Source organism: Pinus tabuliformis, chromosome 6 (genome assembly GCF_031772625.1).
Source record: "Pinus tabuliformis cultivar Carrire ecotype Pingquan chromosome 6, CPIR1, whole genome shotgun sequence".
Taxonomy (NCBI): domain Eukaryota; kingdom Viridiplantae; phylum Streptophyta; class Pinopsida; order Pinales; family Pinaceae; genus Pinus; species Pinus tabuliformis.
In genome coordinates, this window is record NC_142292.1 from 919,640,026 (window position 1) to 919,663,934 (window position 23,909).

Consider the following 23,909-nt stretch of genomic DNA (forward strand, 5'->3'; position numbering starts at 1 on the left):
ATATGGCAAGGGGGTGATTGGCTGAAAGAGAGATTTGGTTCAACCCAATCTATGGTCAGGGGGTATGTGGAAGTCCCTGACTTGGTTGGATTTTTCATATGTTAATAATAAATCTTTTTCTCTTTTATTTCATGAGTATTTACACTTGCTATTACATGGGTTTGAAGGTTTTTCCATCATTGTTATTATTCTGGTTATATGTTGGTTATAAGCATGGTTTTATAACAGGTTCTAGCTATGGCTCTTCATGTGTTTGAAATTTTTATGAATAGTTCATGAATGCATCAGATAATAGATATTATTTGAGCTATTATGAGAGTTCATTAGACCTTCTTGGTGAATCTCAGATAAGTTCCAAGCCCCTATGTTCAGATATGCATTCATTACTTGTAGATTTCATGTTCACCATATGTTTGACGAAATGATAGTCATGGTTAGGCTTGGTTAGATAAATTTATTGATTAAGTTTTTTATAAATGGATTTATCTTGATGTTATATATCATTCTAGAAAGTCTCACTAAGTTTTGGGCAGTGTTTGGGAGACAAGCCCTGAAAAGGTGGAAATTATTTTGGGGACGCAGGCTTAGAACTAAGGAATTAGGACTACATTAGCTACCTTGTAAGCTTATGCATGTGATTGCAGGCTTACATTCACATGGAGGCATTTTTATAATGCGATTGTGGGCCTATATCACTAAAAGGGCAAGTTAGCTCAGGTTTTGGGCACCTGGAGTGGTTGTTTAGCTCTGAAGGTTCTTGTAGCTCTTGAGGGAGGTAAACGAGGTTTTAGTTTGTTGATTCCACTTCCTCAATCATACTTAGGAGGTTGAGTCATATCATTGTAACTCTTCATCACATGTTTACCCAATAGACTGGAGAAGTTGGGTAAATTTGGAAGGAGGGTGCTAGAGAGTGGTATCAGAGCATGGTTCAAACACTTGGACTGGATATGGTTATGGATATCCCATTCAGCCCATCTGGCTAGATGCATTTTGTTATGTATGAATTCATGTTCATGGTTATGGTTATGAATGCATAGTAGGTTAGACCTTAATCATGGTGGTCATTATGCAGTTTTTGTCATCATGATGTTGTTGGTATGTTATGATGTTTATATGTTGGGTGAGATGGATGTTGATGCTACTTTGGATCGGTTTGTGCATATAGTTATGGTTATGATATTCATGTATGAGTCGATATAATTGTGATATTGTGTCATACTAATATGTACTGACTTGTGCAGATGTGATAGCCTCCCTTGAGATACATTGAGGTATGAGTGTGATTATGTCATATGTTTAGTTTATCTAACATGTTATGTTTATAGTTTCTCTCAATGTTTGATTAATTGCATTATATGTGTATGTGTCTATAGTATTGCATGAAGGAATTATCTTGTTTTAAGATTATTTTACTACCACAATATGCGTTGGGACAACTAATATGCACTTGAGTGTAAGTCGGTGCTAGTTGTAGTATTATGATTAATGACTATGAGTTGATTATGGCATGACTATCAAGCTTGCTAAAGGTTGATTTCAAATTAATATACATTATGTCTTGATCTTTGGAACATGTGACTGACATGTGTGAATAGTGGCAAGGTAACACACTTGGTATTAGCATGACAAGGTAATAGTTGATTTGTTTATATGAATAATAGTAGGGTGATCTGATAGTACATATAAAGACTCCATTGTAGTAAGGAAAAATATAAAGGAAAGGAATTTGGTGAAAGCCCATTTGGCTATGTTTGGATACCTTTTGTTCCAAATGAATGAGTGCTTTTCATGAATACATCAAGTCTTCTTAACCTTTATTTTGCCTGACAATTTGTGGATATATGTTATATTCATAAACATGTATTTGACAAGTGTAACATCTGGTTTCATGTTATGGGGGATTCATCAAGGAATTGGAGTCCCTTAAGAGATGACATATGTATGTGTTCAGTTACAAGGAAGTGTGCTCAACAAAAGGTAAGGTAACAAGTATATTGTTACATTTATGTGTGCACTAATAGCTATGTGTTTATGGAAGTATGATGCAAAGGATTGCATGGAAAAAGAGATGGCCATGGAATCTTGGAGAAGGGTGAGGTTGATCTTTCCCTTGGAGGAATTGGGAACCCATGGGGTTGAGTCCTGGTTTTTTTTACTAGTCTTGTGATTTCGATGCTTTGTGATCTATTTGCACTTGATTTGCAGTTTATTTTAGGTTTGGTACATGGCCATGCCACTTTGTTTGTGGTATTATAATGTTTTTGGTTTTTCATGGTTTTCTTCATGTTTCTTCTTGTTCTTTCCTTTTATGTTTTGGGGGACTTGGGAATTCATTGGGGAAAGAGGGAAGTTAATGGAGCTTGGGAAACATTAAATGAAACCCAACAGGTAATGTAAGACTCGAATGAAGATTCGTGCATGAGTAAACGATAGTTGAAGGAAATAATATGATAGTCATTGGATTGGTTGGGTCCATTGGGATAAATGGATGGTGGTAGGACATTCATGAGAAAGGTGACAGGAAAGGTAAAGTGAATGAATCTAAGGTATTAGATGTGTTGGCTATGTTGAGAATTGTCCTTCTCAATGTTGTGCATGTCATGGAGGGTAAAGAGAGTTATCTTAACCTTGACCTTACAATATTAGGTAATTATGTTTTGATCTAGATTACATTGATGTCTATATATGTATACATGTATGTGTGTATGTCATTGTTTGACAGGGTTGTTACGGATCATGATTATTTTATGCTAACGATTATATATATGTAAGTGTTGGAGAGGTAAATCCCCTCTGCGGACAGAGGCGATCCCTACTAGCCCAAAATGGGTCTAGCAACAATCAAACAATGTTATCACGCAAGTTCCTAATTGCAAATTAAAGGTGGATTATGAGAACCTACTTGGATTCCAACGCTAGTGTTGTAGAAGAGTTGACACTCCCGTTCCTTTGCTCTGGCCAGTCACGATCCTCATGATCTCCGTGAATGGACACTTGCACATGCAAATCCTCAAATCCTCCCTTGGCTGGGTGATCAGCTACATATGTCTTGCAAAGCTTGCCGGGATTGGGAACAAGCCTCTCTCTCTTTGATTATGAATGCAAAGAAGACTCTTACAGCAATCTCTCAGACTTCTGACAGCATAATTCTCCCTATGCTCAAAACTAGCTTGTCAAATGCAACAGAACAAGCTTTTATAGATGGAAGAGGAGGAAGAGGTACAATGAATCCAGACATCCATGGGATTGACATTATCCTCGAAAAGCTATTATGATAGAGATACGATGAATCTCGACATCCATGAGATTGGCATTATCCTTGAAAAGCCTCATGAGTCAAAAGGAAAAAACTTTTGGGCGTGCGTTTGTTAAAAAGCTTTCCCAAACATGGTTGGCGTGGGTAAGACTCTGAGACAGAGCGCCAACAGGTGCGCCCTCTTTGGAGAATTTCCCCCATTGGCACAGGTGATACACTGTGGATCCGCACTAATGGAAAAAGGGGACTTTTTAAGGATATTCTGCAGGAGATGTCTTCAAGGCATATGAAGTCCATACTTAGGGGAACATAATGCAAGTGTTTTCAAGTTATGTCACTTCTCACAGGTCCCGGAATGAGTCCTCTAAAGTGCGGAAAAGGGGTAACAGGGACGGTGACAAATGGTGACAAATTACTGTGTAACAGTAAGTATGTATGTCATTGTCTGACAAGATTGCCAAGGATCATGCTTTTGGAGGAACAATTTCTTATGCAGGTGAATGGCATGAAGAGGTTCTTGGCTTTATGAGGAATCAAGTGGAAAGAATAACCTGGAAGATCCATGAGGTTAATATTGCATGGATAAGATTTGATAATATATGCTTGTACTATGCCTATGTTGTTTTATGTATAGGTAACGATAAAGGATACATCGGCTAAATCAAATCAGTGTGATCGGTGAAATGCTGGAACATGAATGGATAGTGGAAAGACCCTAGAAGCTAGGTTGCCTACTAGAGAGAGTGTGGTCTCTCCATGTGAAGTACTATTGTTGTGTATATGTTGTACATGTTATACCTGTGGTGTTGTGTACATGTGGTATAGTGTACATGTATTATATGCAGTGATGTCTCGATGTTGTATATCTGGTGTTGTGTATAAATGGTGCTATGTACATAACATCGGTTCTGATTTTATAGGATATTAAAATATTTTTTGAAATACTATTATAAAATAAAAAAATACAATTATATAATTATATACAATTTTTTCAAAATTAATTTAAATTAAAAATATAAAATATAATTAAAAAATGATTCAAAATAATTTAAATTAAAAATATAAAACATAAATTAAAAAATAAAAGGATAGCATGTTATCTAACCTTTTAGAAATAAATTAGTGAATAATAACCTCTAGCTTATAAATAAAAATTAAATTAAAAGAATTTCATATTGATGGAAAACCTCCGCCAATATTTTAAATACCCTAAGTGGTCGTGGTGTACTGGAGTTGCACATATTGATGTATCTCTGCAGATAATGGTGATTGTATCCCCAAATGCATAGTCAAGGTGGAGAATGAGGCCAATGTGGTAAAGGAAAGTGTGGTTGTTAATGGAATCTTTGATACTTGAAGGAAAATGTTACCTATTGGCAAGTATTTTCACGTGCACATCATATTACGTTTGAATGTTTTTTACTTTAAGGAAATGTTTTTCTAAGATTCAGGTGTGACAAAGCAAATTCACCAGCCCCAATTTGTCAGTTTTAATGATGAATATTGCATCCTTGCATTTAATTCTTAATTGAGTTCAAGTTTTACGACGAAGATTCACTTTATTCTGTGCATGATACTTTGGAGATAGGCTTCGGTCTTATAGTGTACTCCACCTGCAGATGATGAAATAACCAAATATAAGTAGTGAACTCTATGTTTTGACATTAAATTCCACCTGTACTTCAGACATGAGGTTTTAATCTTACACTATGCCCCACCCATAAGTAAATAGAGTGGAACATTATTATTGTTCAAGATTTGGTTGATATTGAATTGTTCCTTTCTTAGATTATTTCTCTATAATGAGAATAAAACCTAATAGCTCATCTTAATTAACGCGTTAAAATAATGAGATTATATTTTACAAAAATTAATTAATCTAAAAAAATTTAAAACCATTACTAATTAAACCTCTAAATATTATATTTAAAAAATATATATTTTTAATGTATTAAAATAAAAGTGTTTAAGGTTTGTTGTAATCTTCTGATGGTTGTTTTATAATTGAATTAGTGATGTCAATTACAAGTGGAAATTATATGCAAGTGGAAATTTTATTGAGTAACACCCCTTGGAATAAGATTTCTCTAAAGTATCAAATGGAAATGTCTCTATGGAGGCAGAATGGTCAATGAATGCACATGAAAGTTGACTGAGCAAAAATAATAAATAAAATGAATATATTTTAGATTAAAAATTCCACTCAATGTTTTCAAGATATTATTAGACAAACTTCAATATTACGGGTGAGGCCAATATTCTATAAAGTTTAACCTCTAACCATTGGTTGGGCCACTAACCATAAATGAATAAATAAATCATGTATGAATAGTGAAGTCTATAATGAATTTTTCCTACTTACATCAGTATTGCTCACTTAATGCTCAAACAAAATGATTCTCTAACACCCCCTATCTAATTATCCATGTAAATAAAATATAAGACGAAGGTAATAGGACACATATTCTAAGATGAATGGTGGGAAAAAGATCGTAGTAGGTGTCACTTTCGGTTTATTTATGGCTAAGGAAATTGCCAAAGAAAAAAAGGCATTAATTGGCATTTATTTATGAAAATAATGGAAAATAGGAGAAAAGGAAGGTTAAAGGTCATAAAATTTTCTAAGGAGGAAATTGAAAGAAAATGAAGAAAAATAAGGAAAATAGAGGCCTTAATGATAAAAAGGCTTCTGAGGATCACTTGATAGTCTTTCGTCAGTTCAATTTTGGGGCTCTATTCTATTGTCTCATTCTCTCACACTTAGATTATTCTTGGAACATGCTTAGAGCACTCTAGTATTCACTTGGATTGGAGAAAGAAGGAAAAGGAAAGCGAGAAAGCACAAGGGAATATTTGGATCAGTAACTACAGTTGGATTTATTTGCAGTTATTGAGTTGAGTGTATGACTTCCTTGCTAGTTTTGGAATTCATGGTGCATGCATATGGTTTCTTAGTTATGTGTTGTCATTGGCATGGAGGATTCCCTGGATTGACAGTGGTTTGAGCCTTGTCATTTCCTCGATATCCATGGCGTTGTGGGTTTCCCACTTGATTGTTTTATTATTGTTGCTCATGCACTTATGGTTGTGGTTTCAGTTACTAGTTCTTGGAGCCTTGGTTTGACAAACACTCTAGAAGTCCTATAATAGCTTGGGTTGAGTTACTAATCTTGGAGCCTTGGTTGGAAAAATGATCTGGAGCCCTTGGTGGGTTAAGTTACTAGTTAGAGAACCTTGGCTGGATAAATTCTCTATATCCCTGTGGCAATTGTGGGTTGAGTTACTAGTCCTAGAGACTGGTTGGAACAAACACTATAGAGCCCTCGACACCTTGGGTAGAGACTGATCTAGTTGGTGTTGGTGATGTCTGAGCATGAGGTGGAATCACTAGATGATGGTTGAGGTGGTTTGGCATTTGGAAAACCCGGTTTTGTTTTGCTTGGTTTATTCCATATGATCATACATTCATGGTTGGAATATGGCAAGGGGGTGATTGGCTGAAAGAGAGATTTGGTTCAACCCAATCTATGGTCAGGTGGTACGTGGAAGTCCCTTACTTGGTTGGATTTTTCATGTGTTAATAAGAAATATTTTTCTATTTTATTTCATGAGTATTTACACTTGCGATTATGTGGCTTTGAAGGTTTTTCCATCATTGTTATTGTTCTGGTTATATGTTGGTTATAATCATGGTTTCATAACAGGTTCTAGCTATGGCTCTTCATATGTTTGAAATTTTTATGAATAGTTAATGAATGCATTAGATAATAGATATTATTCGAGCTATTATGAGAGTTCATTAGACCTTCTTGGTGAATCTCAGATAAGTTCCAAGCCCCTATGTTCAGATATGCATTCTTTACTTGTAGATTTCATGTTCACCATATGTTTGACGAAATGATTGTCACGGTTAGGCTTGGTTAGATAAATTTATTGACTAAGTTTTTTATGAATGGATTTGTCTTGATGTTATATATCATTCTAGAAAGTCTCACTAAGTTTTGGGCAGTGTTTGGGAGACAAGCCCTGAAAAGGTGGAAATTATTTTGGGGACGCAGGCTTAGAACTAGGGAATTAGGACTACATTAGCTACCTTGTAAGCTTATGCATGTGACTGCAGGCTTACATTCACATGGAGGCCTTTTTATGCATGTGATTGTGGGCCTAGATCACTAAAAGGGCAAGTTAGCTCACGGTTTGGGCACCTGGAGTGGTTGTTTAGCTCTAAAGGTTCTTGTAGCTCTTGAGGGAGGTAAACGAGGTTTTAGTTTGTTGATTCCACTTCCTCAATCATACTTAGGAGGTTGAGTCATATCATTGTAACTCTTCATCACATGTTTACATGATAGACTGGAGAAGTTGGATAAACGTGGAAGGAGGGTGCTAGAGAGTGGTATCAGAGCATGGTTCAAACACTTGGACTAGATATGGTTATGGATATCCCATTCAGCCCATCTGGCTAGATGCATTTTGTTATGTATGAATGCATGTTCATGGTTATGGTTATGAATGCATAGTAGGTCAGACCTGTATCATGGTGGTCATTATGCAGTTTCTGTCATCATGATGTTGTTGGTATGTTATGATGTTTATATGTTGGGTGAGATGGATGTTGATGCTACTTTGGATCGGTTTGTGCATATAGTTATGGTTATGATATTCATGTATTGTGATATTGTGTCATACTAATATGGACTGACTTGTGCAGATGTGATAGCCTCCCCTGAGATACATTGAGGTATGAGTGTGATTATGTCATATGTTTGGTTTATCTAACATGATATGTTTACAGTTTGTCTCAATTTTTGATTAATTGCATTATATGTGTATGTGTCTATAATATTGCATGAAGGAACTATCTTGTTTTAAGATTATTTTACTATCACAATATGCGTTGAGACAACTAATATGCACTTGAGTGTAAGTCGGTGCTAGTTGTAGTATTATGATTAATGACTGCGAGTTGATTATGGCATGACTATCAATCTTGGTAAAGGTTGATTTCAAATTAATATAAATTATGTCTTGATCTTTGGAACATGTGATTGACATGTGTGAATAGTGGCAAGGTAACATTCTTAGTATTAGCATGACAACGTAATAGTTGATTTGTTTATATGAATAACAGTAGGGTGATCTAATAATACATATAAAAACTCCATTGTAGTAAGGAAAAATATAAAGGAAAGGAATTTGGTGAAAACTCATTTGGCTATGTTTGGAGACCTTTTGTTCCAAATGAATGAGTGCTTTGCATGAATACATGAAGTCTTCTTAACCTTTATTTTGCCTGACATTGCGTGGATATATGTTATATTCATGAACATGTATTTGATAGGTGTAACATCTGGTTTCATGTTATGGGGGATTCATCAAGGAATTGGAGTCCCTTGAGAGATAATATATGTATGTGTTCAGTTACAAGGAAGTGTGCTCAACACAACAAGGTAAGATAACAAGTATATTGTTACATTTATGTGTGCACTAATAGCTACGTGTTTATGGAAGTATGATGCAAGGCATTGCATGGAAAAAGAGATGGCCATGGAATCTTGGAGAAGGGTGAGGTTGATCTTTCCCTTGGAGGCATTGGGAACCCATGGGTTTGAGTCCTGGTTTTTTTTACTAGTCTTGTGATTTCGATGCTTTGTGATCTATTTGCACTTGATTTGTAGTATATTTTATGTTTGGTAAATGGCCATGCCACTTTGTTTGTGGTATTATAATGTTTTTGGTTTTTCATTTTTTTCTTCATGTTTCTTCTTGTTCTTTCCTTTTATGTTTTGGGGGACTTGGGAATTCAATGGGGAAAGAGGGAAGTTAATGGAGCTTGGGAAGCATTAAATGAAACCCAATAGGTAATGTAAGACTCGAATGAAGCTTCGTGCATGAGTAAACGACAGTTGAAGGAAATAATACGATAGTTAGTTGGATTGGTTGGGTCCATTGGGATAAATGGATGGTGGTAGGACATTCATGAGAAAGGTGACAGGAAAGGTAAAGTGAATGAATCTAAGGTATTAGATGTGTTGTCTATGTTGAGGATTGTCCTTCTCAATGTTGTGCATGTCATGGGGGGTAAAAAGAGTTATCTTAACCTTGACCTTACAATATTAGGTAATTATGTTTTGATCTAGATTATGTTGATGTCTATATATGTATACATGTATGTGTGTGTGTCATTGTCTGACAGGGTTGTTAGGGATCATGATTATTTTATGCTAATGATTATATATATGTAAGTATTTATGTCATTGTCTGACAAGATTGCCAAGGATCATGCTTTTGGAGGAACAATTTCTTGTGCAGGTGAATGGCATGAAGAGGTTCTTGGATTTATGAGGAATCAAGTGGGAAGAATAAACTGGAAGATCCATGAGGTTAATAGTTCATGGATGAAATTTGATAATATATGCTTGTACTATGCCTATGTTGTTTTATGGATAGGTAACGATAAAGGATACATCGGCTAAATCAAATCAGTGTGATCGGCGACATGCTGGAACATGAATGGATAGTGGAAAGACCCTAGAAGGTAGGTTGCCTGCTAGAGAGAGTGTGGTCTCTCCATGTGAAGTTCTACTATTGTGTATATGTTGTACATGTTTTACCTGTGGTGTTGTGTACATGTGGTATGGTGTACATGTATTATATGCAGTTATGTGTCGATGTTGTATATCTGGTGTTGTGTATAAACGGTGCTATGTACAAAACATCGGTTGTAATTTTATAAGCCATTAAAATATTTTTTGAAATACTATTATAAAATAAAAAAAATACAATTATATAATTATATACAATTTTTTCAAAATTAGTTTAAATTAAAAATATAAAATATAATTAAAAGATAATTCAAAATAATTTAAATTAAAAATATAGAACATAAATTAAAAAATAAAAGGATAACATTTTATCTAACCTTTTTAGAAATAAATTAATGAATAATAACCTCTAAGTTATAAATAAAAATTAAATTAAAAAAATTTCATATTGATGGAAAACCTCCGCCAGTGTTTTAAAAAAAATTCACTTTATTTGGAAAACCTCCTCCAATATTTTAAATACCCTAAGTATTAAAAAGAAATAACCAATGGAAATCTCATAAATGTAACTCATGGAAGCGCTTTTAACGAGGATTTGGTGTTCAATCTTAAAGATGTATCATTGTATTGTATAAAGCGGATTTCCCAGAGACTAGAAGATCCGGAATGCATTCAGTGATAATCTTTGTTTCAATCGATGCTTTCGATCGTTGTATGAAGATGCGGGATCGTTGACAGAGAGGAAGAGAGGTAGCACGTGGTGAGCTGTATCTAGAGAGGGAGGGGGAGAGAGACGGAGGGAGGGAGGAAAGGGGAGAGAGGAGGGAGGCCGGGGAGGTGGAGAGAGAGGGAGAGAGATGGGCGGTGGTGAAGGAGGAGTGATAGAGAGGAAGAGACGGAGGGGTGTGGAGAGCGACAAGAAGGGAGGGAGAGAGCACGAGAGGGGAGAGAGATGTAGGGAGGGAGAGAGGGAGAGATGGCGGCGGCGAAGGAGGAGGGATAGAGAGGAAGAGACGGAGGGGGTGGAGAGCGACAAGAAGGGATGGAGAGAGCATGAGAGGGGAGATAGATGTAGGGAGGGCGAGAGGGAGGAGGAGGGAGATGGAGGATGGGAGAGAGAGAGGAGGAGAGAGATGGAGGGAGGGATGAAGGGAGGGGAAGAGAGGGGGAGATGGAGGGAGGGAGGGAGAAGGAGAGAAGAGGGAGGCAGAGGGGGTAGGCAGTAGGTGGGGGGATAGGGAGAGAGAGGGGTGGTGGAGTTGGGGAAGGAGGAGGGACAGAGAAGAAGAGAGGGAGTTAGCTTTGGGGGATGAAGAGAAGGAGGAGGAGAGAGATGGAGGGAGGGAGGTAGGGGGGCAAAGGAGAGTGATAGGCAGGGGGGCAAAGGAGAGAGAGGGGAAGGACAAGGGAGGGAGAGGTAGAGAGGGAGAGAGTAATGGGGAGGGAGAAGGAGAGAGGAGGGAGGTCGGGTGGGTGAGGGGAGAGGGGGAGAGAGGGAGGGAAGCAGTGAAGGAGGAGGGACAGAGAGGAACAGAGGAAGCAAGTGGTGGGGGGTATGCAGAGAGGGAGGGGGAGAGAGAGGTGGGTTGAGGTGGTGAAGGAGTTAGATTTTTACTTATGTAGTAGATAACATAAGGTTTCTTATCGTCCAGTTGGCACACAACAACACCTACAGCAATATCCGATGCATCCGTAGCTATGTGAAATGACAGTTCCCAATTAGGTCCTCGCAAGACCGGAGTTGCTAATACACAACATTTCATCTTTAAGAAGGACTGCTCACACTTCCCTGTCCGGAAGAAATCAACATCCTTCATGAGAAAGGAAAATAAAGGCAATGCAATTCTTGAAAATTTTTCTATAAATCTTATGTAATACCTTACATGCCGCAAAAAACTAAGTACCTCTTTCTGCGTTTTGTGAGTTGGGATTTTCAGAATTACCTCTATTTTTGCAAGGTTTACCTTGATTCCATCAACCAAAATGTAATGTCCAAGCATGATCCCTTCAATCATCATCATGTGACATTTCTTAGTGCTCAAGGCAACATTAGTCTATACACATCGCTCTAGCACTTATTCTAGATTGACTAATGTTGTTTCAAAAGCATCTCCATAAGGTGTGAAATCGTACATGAGGATTTCCAGACTGTCATTCAATAAGTAAGAAAAAGTTCCCAGTATTTCCCTTTGAAAGGTTGCTGGCACATTACAGAGGCCAAAAGGTAGCACTCTATATGCGTAGGTTCCCCAAGGACAAGTAAAGGTCATTTTATCCTGGTCTTCTGGGGCAATCTATATCTGATTGTAGCCAATAAATCCATCCAAAAATGAAAAGTAATTCTTTTCAGAGGGAGTTTCAAGGACCTGATCTATAAATGGTAATGAAAAATGGTCCTTCTGAGTGGCATTGTTGAGTTCTCTAGAATCAACACAGACTCTTCACTTGCCATTCTTTTTAGGAATGATGACAAGAAGTGACACCCACTAACTGTCATATATTGGATAACTAAAATTAGCACTCAGGAGTTTTTGTAGTTCTTCTTTCACGACTTCCTTTAGTGTAGGGTTCATGCGGCGTTGTGGCTATCTTACTGGTGTGCAGCCATCCTTCAAATAAATACAGTGAGTGCATAGGTTAGGGTGGATCCCTTTCATATCCGTAAAATCCCATGCAAATGCCTTTTATACTTCTATAACAGTTGTAACAACCGTTGATTCCGTTCAACAGTCAAATTGGGATTAACATTAAATTTTTTTCCAGATTCAATCTCAATTACGCTGCTAGTAATATTTGGAGTGGTTCTCATTTGTTCAAAATCTATATCTTCCACTTCTTCCTCCTCATTTGAATTTTTAATAGAAGCAACAGAAAGTGAATTACTAATAAAACCATTAATAACATCATCTTCTGTCTCATCTTTGAAATATTGGGCTTTCCCTAGAGTGAGGAGTGGTAGGGAAAGATCTGACTCAGGCTCAAACTCATCCCACCAAGGGTTGTACACATCCATATTTGGTTTTTGGGGATAAAGATTAAGGTTCTGTGTTGCCTGGCCATTCGAGATCACCATTGGTCTTGTCTTGCAGCCTATAAATGCATCTGTAGTGGCCAGCCAAGGTCTCCCTAGGATCAAAGCATGCCCCCCCCCAAATTGGAATTGGGATGTAGGATAAGGAAATCAACCGTATATCTCTAGGAAGCTATTGTAATCACTATATATTCTAACATCCCCTCAGGTTTAACACAGGACCTGTCTGCCAATTCCAACACAGTAGGAGTGTGTCTGAGTCCCTGTAGTCCGAGAGTGATAAAGAGATCTTTCGTCATTACATCAATGGCAGCCCCAAGATAAATCAATGTATTGGCTATGGGCTGGTCATTAATGTAGATAATGACCGTAGGATTTCTTGGATCATTGTACTTAGTAAGGAGAGGCTGAGCACACATTAATTCATATAACTTTCCTATCACATGTATGGTGGCTGGGTCTTTAGGCTTCCTCCCAGGCTTCTTCATGCACAAATCTCTCACTGTCTTGGCATAGATGGGTACTTCTTTAAGGGCTTGCAGTAGAGGAATTCGTACATACAAATTTTGTAACTCCTTAAGAAAATCAGATTTAGGCTGTGAAGTCATCCTAGGTTCGGCCAGTCTCTGAGGGTACAGGGGGTCTTGAGTAACAATAGTCGAATTTGTTGTTACAGGTGTATCAACCTTCCCTGAATTAGCTGTTATAGATGTAACAGTTCTTTGTGGGTCGACTATTATAGATGTAACAACTTCCTCTATATCACCTGTTGCAGGTGCAATAACTGCCTTAGAGCCTCCATCTTCTCCTTTGGATGGTTCACAATCCTCCTCTGTAATGATAGGGGAGTGACTGGGGTTAATTACTGTGCCCAATCACAATTGTATTTCATTAAGTTCCACGAGGGTAATAAAGTAGGTCTAGAAGGTCATAGAAGCCTCTATGCCCTGAGCTGCTTTATTTTTTAGGTTTGGGTTAGGTTGCACGGGTAGTTGGGGTCGCACAGGTGGTGGAGGAGCAAGAGCTTGGAAACGAGGTAACTGCAGATGTTGTTGCATGGGTGGTGCAGGCAAAGCTAAATTCTGGGCATTTCCTCTCTAGTTCTGGTTCCAAGGGTATGGTTGGGATTGAGGATATTGAATAGGATGAGATGGAGACCATTGGTTCCAGGGTAAAGGGAACTAAGCTGAAGGAGGGGCTGAATATTGCCATTGATATTGTTGGTTATTATATGAATTGTTCCACGAATTGAAAGAGGAAAAGTCTTGAGACATACCTGGAGGTCGCGGTTTCCATGGCCTCCTTGGTGCGATGAAGTAAGAGGACTGCACCTCTTTGGTTGATTCTCTAAGTACTGCCTTTAGTCCAGGAAAATACAGACACTTCTTTGTCGAATGCTACAACTTGCAGATATTACACAGGCTGATGTTGTTCAATTCACATTCCCTGTGAGGATGTTTCTTCTGACAAATTGGATAGAACACGGCCAAGGGTGTATCAGATTCTACTTGTGTCTTTTTGATTTGTGCTATTGTTATCTGGGCCGACAAAGGACTGAGGATATCGGCCTTGAAATTTTCGAACAAATTTCCGATCTCCAGTCTAGTTACTCCTCCGCCTGCAAATTTTTGTATGCAAATAGAGGCATCCCGAATTTTACTTCTTCCTTTAGACGATCCTCGAGAGCATCGTAGGTAGAGCTTTATAATTTCAGCTAATGGCTTTTGTGATATATCCCTTTTCCTAATAGGTTCAGGGTGTCAAGGTAGTCATCTCTCATTCCTCTGATGAAATATAGTCTTCAAGATTTTTGGGTCTAAATCGTTGTGTTTAGACCTCTGCAGATTGTAGTGGAACCATTCCACATAATCTTCCAGGCTTTCTTCCTCCTTTTGTGTCATTCTAAATATCTCTTCCCTTAAGTCCCTGGTCCTACAATAGTCTTGGTACTTTGACAAGAATGTCTCCTTCATAGCATTCCATGTTGAAATGGAAGTGGGGTTTAATCCCATGAACCATCTCAAGGCTGCTCCTTTTAAGGTAGCAGGAAATAGCTTTAGCTTCTAAGAATCTGTTGTATAATCATAACTTCTACATAGGACATCAAACTCAAACATAAATGTATCTAGATCTTCCACAGTCATCCCCTGAAAGGATGGTAATGATGATAGAGGAATGTTTTTCATAGGAGCTTCACCTTCGATATTCCCAATTGGGAACTCAAAGGTGGTGGTAGTGGTGGTTGTTTTAGCATTGTTATCATTGTTGTCTCCCATGATGAATTCTTCTAACCCTTCCTGTAGCAGACATTGTTCGAGCTTTGTTTGTGATGGCCTTGCAGATGTGATTAATGCCTCAGATACCACTTAGGTTGGTTGTTTCACCGCACTACCTGTATCTGGATATTGATAAATCAAAAAGTTCTTTTCCACCTCAAGTGTCCGATGTCCCCCGCTCGTTCCTCAAATTTTGGCTACTAACTTCCCCTTCTTGCTCATAAATCAAATCCTTGATCTTGGGGGTATGGGTACTAGTCTTAGAATGATACGGTCACGAGATGGAGGGATTGGAGGTTTCTGCTTTCGCTATGGGAGTAATAGCGTTTTGCGGCCCTGTTTTACTTACATTCCTTTGAGTGCTAGACTGTTCCTTTTGTTCCCTGGAGCTTAATTCCTGGATAAATGTCTTCCCTCCCAAATCTTCACCCTTCATTTCTTTTTTACGACCTATTGTTCCTGTGACTTATTATAGTGGGGGTGATTTTAGTGTCTCTGTATGTGCTACAAGTGCACACATGAACCCTACGTGTATCAAATCACACTCTAAGTGCCTCAGCCTTCGACAGTGGTGACCCCGCCCAGGTATGTTAGAGCGATGCGTAGGTTCTTACCTCTCGTCTTACTGCCCAACGATTGAGTAGTTGAAGACACACTAAAAAAGTATCAAAATGTCCTAAGTGTCCTAGTAATCAGAATGGTGAGCCCACCTAGGTATGTTAGAGCAATGCATAGGTTCTTACCTCTCGTCTTACCGCCCAACAAATGTGGACTAGGAGCACTCTATGTCAAACAAACAACTTGGCTGACTGTATCGTCAACTTGCCATCCCCAACAATGGCACCAAATGTAGTGCTATTTTAATCAACCTTAATTGACTCAGACTGCAACATTACTTGTCAACCTAGGGTAGGTCTTGTTGTTTCAATGGAGTTTGCACTGTCTGTGCCGATACACTCCAGCCAAGCAGAAGAAAATGCAGAAAGCTGTAAAAGGGTGTTACTGATCTAAATTGTTGAATCAAAGCATGCATGTAGATATAATAACACTCTATAGAATTAAATAACAACTCTCAGCTATTAAGGTAAAGGCACGCCACACAAGATTTAACATCTATTCTAGATGGTTCCCATCATTCTACGATTAACTCAGTGTAACATCATGAGATAAATAGAAACAACAAAAAATGTGATCCACGATTTGTACAACTACAACGAGAAACCATAAATCAATGAACTAATTTAGAATGTACACTACCTAAACCGCTGTAATCCATGCTAAAGAGGAGGGCCCTTCCTCCTTAGCAGGGTGCAGGAAGAACACGAAAGTGATTAACGAATCAATTGGAAAGCAGTGACAACATCACTGTGCTAATTGATATTAAAATAAGTTCAAAATTACAGAAATAGAGTAACAATACTCTTCTATATGCCATCTGTTCATACATAAAAAGTCGAGTCTTTTATAATTATTACAACCCAAAAATTAGAAAGCAGATCAGTCATGAGAATCTATCGATTCTCATGCTGATAAAAAATAAAGAAGTTACAAACTATTGCTAAATAAATGTACACCAGTTGTAAATGCTTGAGTCTTGTTGCTTAAAAAATAAACAATCCTATTGCCGACAGCTGTTATGTGGAATAGTATCTACATTTCCAACTTTGGTGCAACAACATTGAGTGAATGGTGATTTCGGGATGACTCGGCATAACTAACGACAACACTGTTGATGTGATGGTGGATCCATGCGAGGTGTAACAACATCCGATGTGTAACAACAACCTGTAACAACATCCAATGTGTAACAACAATATGTAACATCAACAACCTGTAACAACACCTTGTATGTAGCAACAATCCGTAACAACACTCAGGGTGTAACAACGAACCGTTCTACCCTTTCCTGCAGTTAATCCCTGTTGCCTGTCTGCTTCATAACTTCATTCGTGCGAGCCAACACTTGAAAAAGATGAACTTCCCAAAATACTCCTTCAATGCTCTACTAGTTAGCCACAAAAAGGAATAAAGCCTCGTATTATTCGGTAAAATATAACAAAGTAACATGACAATAAACTGGATCAAAAAGGTAAGAAAATAGGGAGTTTGGTCATATAAGGGCACAGGGTTGAAGGACATAAGGGTCAAAACAGGGAAAAGAATGTGCAGAAAATAGGTAAAAAACCACACCCAACACTATGAGGATATTTTCTCTTAAATTTATAAGGCATAGTCTAAATGTTGACCAAGTTCATTCTGTTCCTGCACATAAAGGGTATATTTTTTTAGGTTTGAAAGACTTGTTGGGCCATACATTGTGAATAACAGACAAACCCTCCTACAAGTTGAAGAAATGATGAAGGATTTTGGATTGATCAAGGAGGGAAGTGGAAATATGACCCTTATCATGTAATTTCAAATAAAAGAGGGGAAATAATTTCTGCACCTTATATTCATGAAAGCAAGTTAGAAATTGAGAAAATGGAAAATGAAGAAACACGGTCAAGCAACAATATGCAACAAAGAGTAGATGTTCAAACCCTTACAGTGAGGGAGAAGAGCTTGACTATAAATATACCTAATAAAATTTATGTTGAGATATAAGACTCACAATTGCAAAATAGAGCAAACGTTCAAAGAGAAGAAGAAGCAGAGGTACATGTTAAATTAATAGAGGGACCCTCAAATCAACAATGTTTTCAAATGTAGTTGGGAGAACTATAGTGTTCTACCTCCTCCTCTATTTCCACTGATTTGGCAGCATTCTCAATTGAAGAAACTCCCTCCACCACAAAAGTGTTATAGAGGAATTATTAACAAATTGAAGAAATAATTCATAAGGTGAGAAACAACATGGCAACTCAACTAGCAACACAAACAACTCCAACTTATCAAACAAGACTACTATTTACTTTGGATTTAGAAAGGAACCAATTAAAATTCTCTCTCATGCATCCAATTATTTAGTCTCTTCCTTCAAGACCATATTTTAAAACATTACATCTATCCATAAATGTAGCTGACATCCCATTTTGTGACAAGATTAATTTGTATGACAAGCAGGGGAAATGCTCTATAGTACCTAAGAAAAATATTTTTGATAGTAAGTAAAGAAGAAAAGCTTTTGGAGAATTTTTCAAATCAGCTTAAGCAAGAAAAGGAAAATTCTGTAGCACTGCAAATCCAAAATGAGGACTATAAGAAGCTAATTGTTAAATTGGGAATAAATCTAGAAAATAGGGAAACTATCAAAACCCTATTGAAAACATAGAATATGATATGCACTGACTAAGGAAGAAGTTGAAAATGTTTGGGACCTAACACACTCAAATAGTTGAACTAGCTCAGGTTGAGAAAGAGAAGGAAGTGTTGATGAGAGAGTTAGTGGACATAAACAAATAAATTGTCATTTTGTGGGAACAAGTGTAGGGCTTACAAAAATAAATAAAAATCCATGTTTGCACTTTTGTGGTCCTAAGTGAGTGAAATGAACCCTTAGATAAGCTTATAATTTTTATGGCAAAACTCAAAATTTCAGAGGATGAACTAAAGAAAATTCAAGACGACCTAACATAGATAAAGGAACAACTTGATATCAAGGAGAGGAAACTAACTAAAACAAAAGAAAACAATGATCAATTCGCCACCAAGAACAAGGAAACACAAAATGAGATCAAGGAGTTAATTCTTTTTTGAAAGGAAATATCTCTCTAATTGAAACTAGAAAAATTGTTTGGGATGATATCATCCAGGAGGTCCATTCTATATGGGAGTATATTCATATAATTCATCAACAAAATATTATGATGAATGGGTCTAAATTAAGCATTGATGCATGCAAAAAACTATACAGAAAGTAGTGAAGGCTAAAAAGATGATCAAATATTTAAATGGAAAATATTCAACTAAACCAAGAGCATCAGATATCATAGACAAAGTTGGAGTAATTATGGAAATCAATAAAATGAATGACAAAAACCTACTTCGTATCTAGGCTGAGAACAAATTAAAGGAGGCTCATAAGTCATTATCTTTGTTTAATTTCAAATTTGACGAGAGGACGAGTAAGGAAATCTAGTTTCTAGGAACTATATGAAAGGAAATAGTGGTTGTTAAAGGTAGAGTAAATACAACACATGAAAAGACTATAATTCTAAAGGGAAGAACTGTAGTGAATTATTTACAAAGGGACTTCCAACTTCTTTGGATGATGAAGACTATTTGTTGCAAAACTTAATTATACAAAGCTTTCAAATTTGAAAGTTGCATTCCAGAAAATGAACCAATGTAAGCTCCCAGAAGAAGCACTTTCGAGGAAGTGTGAAAGCTTGATTACTCCTATTGAATCAATAGTTCAAATGGTGGAACCAAGCACCAATCCTCAAAGTCAATGTTCCACTAGTCATCAAACTTCTCAAAAATGAGAAAAATTCATTTTTTAACATTGTCAAAGACTTTTTAGTGACATATAGTTAAGTAGTAATGGGATGTATTGACAAGTACCATTGTAACTGATTTTGATGTAATATTTAAAATACATGAGATCCACTCGAAAATGGTTCAAATTTTTGGCATTTTGAGTAATTTCGTAATCATGTTGGCTTCCCTAAAGATAATAATAAAACTCACAAGGTTGATTGTAGTATGTATGGTACATTTTAGTATGTGTTGTTTCCCTCATGTGTTTTTCATATTCACTTTCCTTCTTTGAAACATGTATGATCATAACAGACTTATTTGAGCAACTTACAAATTTATTTTATGTATCTTTAATAGTTACAGTGAATACCTATACGTTATATTCAAAGACATCTTAATAGGCTCTCCACTGCTTCTGCACTTCCATTTTTAATGTAAATCATTCATACTTTCATCTTAGAGTTTTAAATTTGGATTCTATTAAAGGTCTCAAGTTATAAACCCTAGCCTCTTATGAGTTCTCTTTTCTTGCGAAATAATTAAAGTCTTGCTAATATAAGGCCAATTTGGGCATAAAGTTTCATCTCCAAAAGTAAGTTCTGTTACAAAAGGGAATATAACACCTCTGGGCTCATTTTAATAAATGTTTAACAATATTTTAAAAGTTTTGAAATAGTTCTGTGGATGTCCTAGGAATTGTTTCCCTTTCAGGTAGGAATTGTCTCTAGGGTGACAACACAAGGTATGGTGCACAATGTTACCCGCGAAAAGTGAGTGACCCCACAGGAGAATTTTTCTTCCATCTTTGTCTTCAGCCAGGAGCCAACAATCCCTGACAACCGCTAGTGTAACCGATGTATTGTGCCATTTGACTTGCGCTCCCTAAGCTAGTTGTATGTCCCCTCGCCCATCTATCGAGAGCATGTGTTTGAAGGTGGGAAATCAAATCCTAAAGTTATGTTTTTTTATTGTGTAATCAGGTACTTATGCTTGTTTCTCTTCGGACACTTTGGGCGTGGATTATTGGGTGACTTGAAGAAGGAATGGTTTTGATTGTAGTCTTGTTTTTTCACCCTAAATGGGGGCTTTATCTTCAATCCTAGTCCCAGGGGATATCCCCTAATGGATTATAGCTTCAGAAGGGCACAACTTGGAAAACCCCATTTTTGGTAGCGTGGTCCTCAGATTCCTCACATAGGTGAAAGTTCGTAAAGAGCATGGGACCTTTACTAAATTGATATTGGGACATTATCACATTGTTTTCACTTATTCTAGTAGTTGTACCTTTGGTTTTCCCTTCCTTAGAGCCCTTCTAGATTAAGTAGTAATAGGAAACATTCCATTGATATGGTGGGAAACATTTGACTGATATATTTCCCTAGGAGGTTGTCATTTATCCTATCATGTTCTAACCATCTTCCAACCAATTTTACAATTAGAATGTACAACATTTTTCCTTGGCTAAACATGGAAAACAAGGGTATGTTGCCTCTACTCTAAGTTGTAAGAAATGAAAATTGACATCTAAATAAAATAATATCTAACTAACTTATTGAAAGTCAATTAGTGACACCTCATTCTCCATCAAGATAACAAATTCGATCCACTTTTTTTTTTGCAACATGTCCTTTTCGAAGTTTGTTGGATGATGGCCATATTTGTCCTCTTGTCAAAGCATGATACATGGACTAGTTAAACTAATTAATATGCAATCATTTAATTTTTTCTAGGAAATAAAAAAATATCATTTCACATATTAAATAATCTTAAAGGTAGAAATAAGCCTAGCCTTGGAGGCCTTGTCTTGAAACATATACTATTTGAATTTAACTATGAGAAAAGAAAATACAACATTTTTTAAAAGAAATTTGATATAATCTTATGAGAAAATTCAATTACTTGGGTACTCTCCTCACCAAGCTTCCTTCATTCATCCAACTTCTCATACATTTTTACAAGTTCTTTCCATGCTTTTGTACTTACATCAACTGACCTTCTTTTGAGCCTTTGCTCAGGCAAGAGTTTTTTTATCTTCTTTGTTTGATTGCATCTAAATCTCTTGCAGTTATGAGAAATTTTTAGTTTAACCTTTTTTATTGAACAACATGTGCCAAATTTAGTCTCCATGTCGTGAATTACTACTTTTTGTAAGTGCAACGCATCTTTGAGAATGGAAAATGGAGATGGGATTTGAACTGTTGAAGGTATGATTTCTTCAACCTATTCAAAACATATTTCCTAGCATTTGTTCTACATATTTTTCTTGAAACCACATCGTATTTTGTCCTTATATCATAGCTACCAATGCAATATTCATAATGTGGCATGGTGGAAGAAGCGATTTGTGTCTCAAGAGTGGATTGGGCATTGGAAGACTTTGTTTCCCATTCCAAACTCTTAGTGGTTATGCTTAATTACTTCCTACTTAATCTTCTGCTCGATCCATGAGTGGTTGGGGAATCAATTGATTCCCTTTGATTTGGTTGACGTGCTAGCAATGTTTCAGTGATTTTAGTTGATCATTTGGCTCCAATATCTTGTTAACAAATTGTCAGGTTTAGATTTTTCCCCAATATCACTTCAAGTAGCATATTAGATGACATTTGGACCTTGATTTCACTTATATGATGAGCTAGGAATCACATTACAACATCAATTTAAAGGAATAATTAATACGTCTCTTCAAATATAAACTTGAACTTAATTTTGAATTCGAATTGTAGCTTCACATTTTCAGATTACATCCTAACAAAAAAATAGACATCAACCAAATTATATGCGAATACTAAATTAAAGGTCTATACTACATCTTTCTCAAACACACAAGATTTCCTACTCTAATATCACTTAACACAAGGGTGAAACTAAAAATCACCACTTGATGTAGAGGTGATATTAAAAATTGTAGCATGTACAAAGGAACGCTACATGCTCATGCTTTATTAAAGAAAATGAAATCATTTTTTACATTCATGCCACTCCACTACCTCCTTTCACATTACATTATATTTTAATTTACACATATGAGGGCATAATTCTTATATCCCCTATTATTAGCGATGATAAATCCCAACATAAACATATATTATCATTAAAAATATTCTAAATTCCTATCCAATGAATAAATTTAAAAAATTGCATTTTAATTAAGGGAACCAACTCCTTTTCTTAAATCTATAGGAACTTTTATAGGCCAATGATAGGTTTTCACATGTCCAAAGATGCACCTACATCACCCTCACTCTTTGTCCCTCTCTCTCCCTCTTTTCCCCCTCACTCCCTTCTCCCCCCCTCTCTCTCCTCCCTCTCTCCTATGTCTCTCACTACCTTATACTCCCTCTTTCTCTCTATCTCTCCCTTATCAATCTCTCTCCCTCTCTTCCTCATTTACACCGTGCATTACACACACTCCCTTTCTATCTCTCCATATTCTCTCTCTCTCTCTCTCTCTCTCTCTCTCTCTCAGTTAATCAATCCTCATCCCTCCTCATCTCTCCTCCTCTCTCCTCCCCCCTCTGTCCCCTCATCTCTCTCTCTCTCACTCACTATCTTTCTCCCCCTCATCCCTGTCTCTCTTTATCCCTGTATTCTCTCTCTCTATTCTCCCTCTATATCCCCCTTAAATCTCTATCTCTTTCACCCTCCCTCTCTCCTTCTCTGCCTCTCTGTCTCACCCACCCACCACTCTCTTTCTCTATGTATCGCTCTACCTTCTCTCTCTCTCTCTCTCTCTCTCTCTTTTCCTTACCCCATGTCTCTCCCTTAATCCGATCCTTCCTCTTCATCCTTCCCTCTCTCCCTATCCTTGTCTCTCTGTGTTTTTATGTATCCCTTCTCTATCCATCCATCTCACCTTTATTAATCCCACCTCTCTCCCACTAATGCCCCCCACCTTTCTCTCTATTTCCCTATCCCTTACTCTATCTCACTCTCTCCATATTTCCCTCCTATTTCCCCCCCTTTTCCTATCCATTCCTTTCTCTCTGTCTAAACTCATGACTCACTTTTTCTAGCTCTCTCCCATTTTCCTTATTTCCTCCTCGTCCTCCTACTCTTCTTCCTCTATCCTCCCCAACGCTCTCTCTCTCCCCCCCAACGTCTCTCTATCTCCTCCCTCTCTCTCTCGCAACCTTGTATGTCTCCCTCCCATACCCCTCTTCTTCTCTCTCTCTCCCTCCCCCAACATTGTATGTCTCCCTCCCATACCCCTCTTCCTCTGTCTCTCTTCTTGTATGTCCCTTCCTAAATCCCTCTCTCTCATATCCCTCCAACATCCTTATCTTTCCTTCCCTCACTCTCTATCCATATTTCTCTCTCCTTATCTCACTTAGAAAATTCTCTCTCTCCCTCCTTATATGTATCCCTCCTACATACCTCTATTC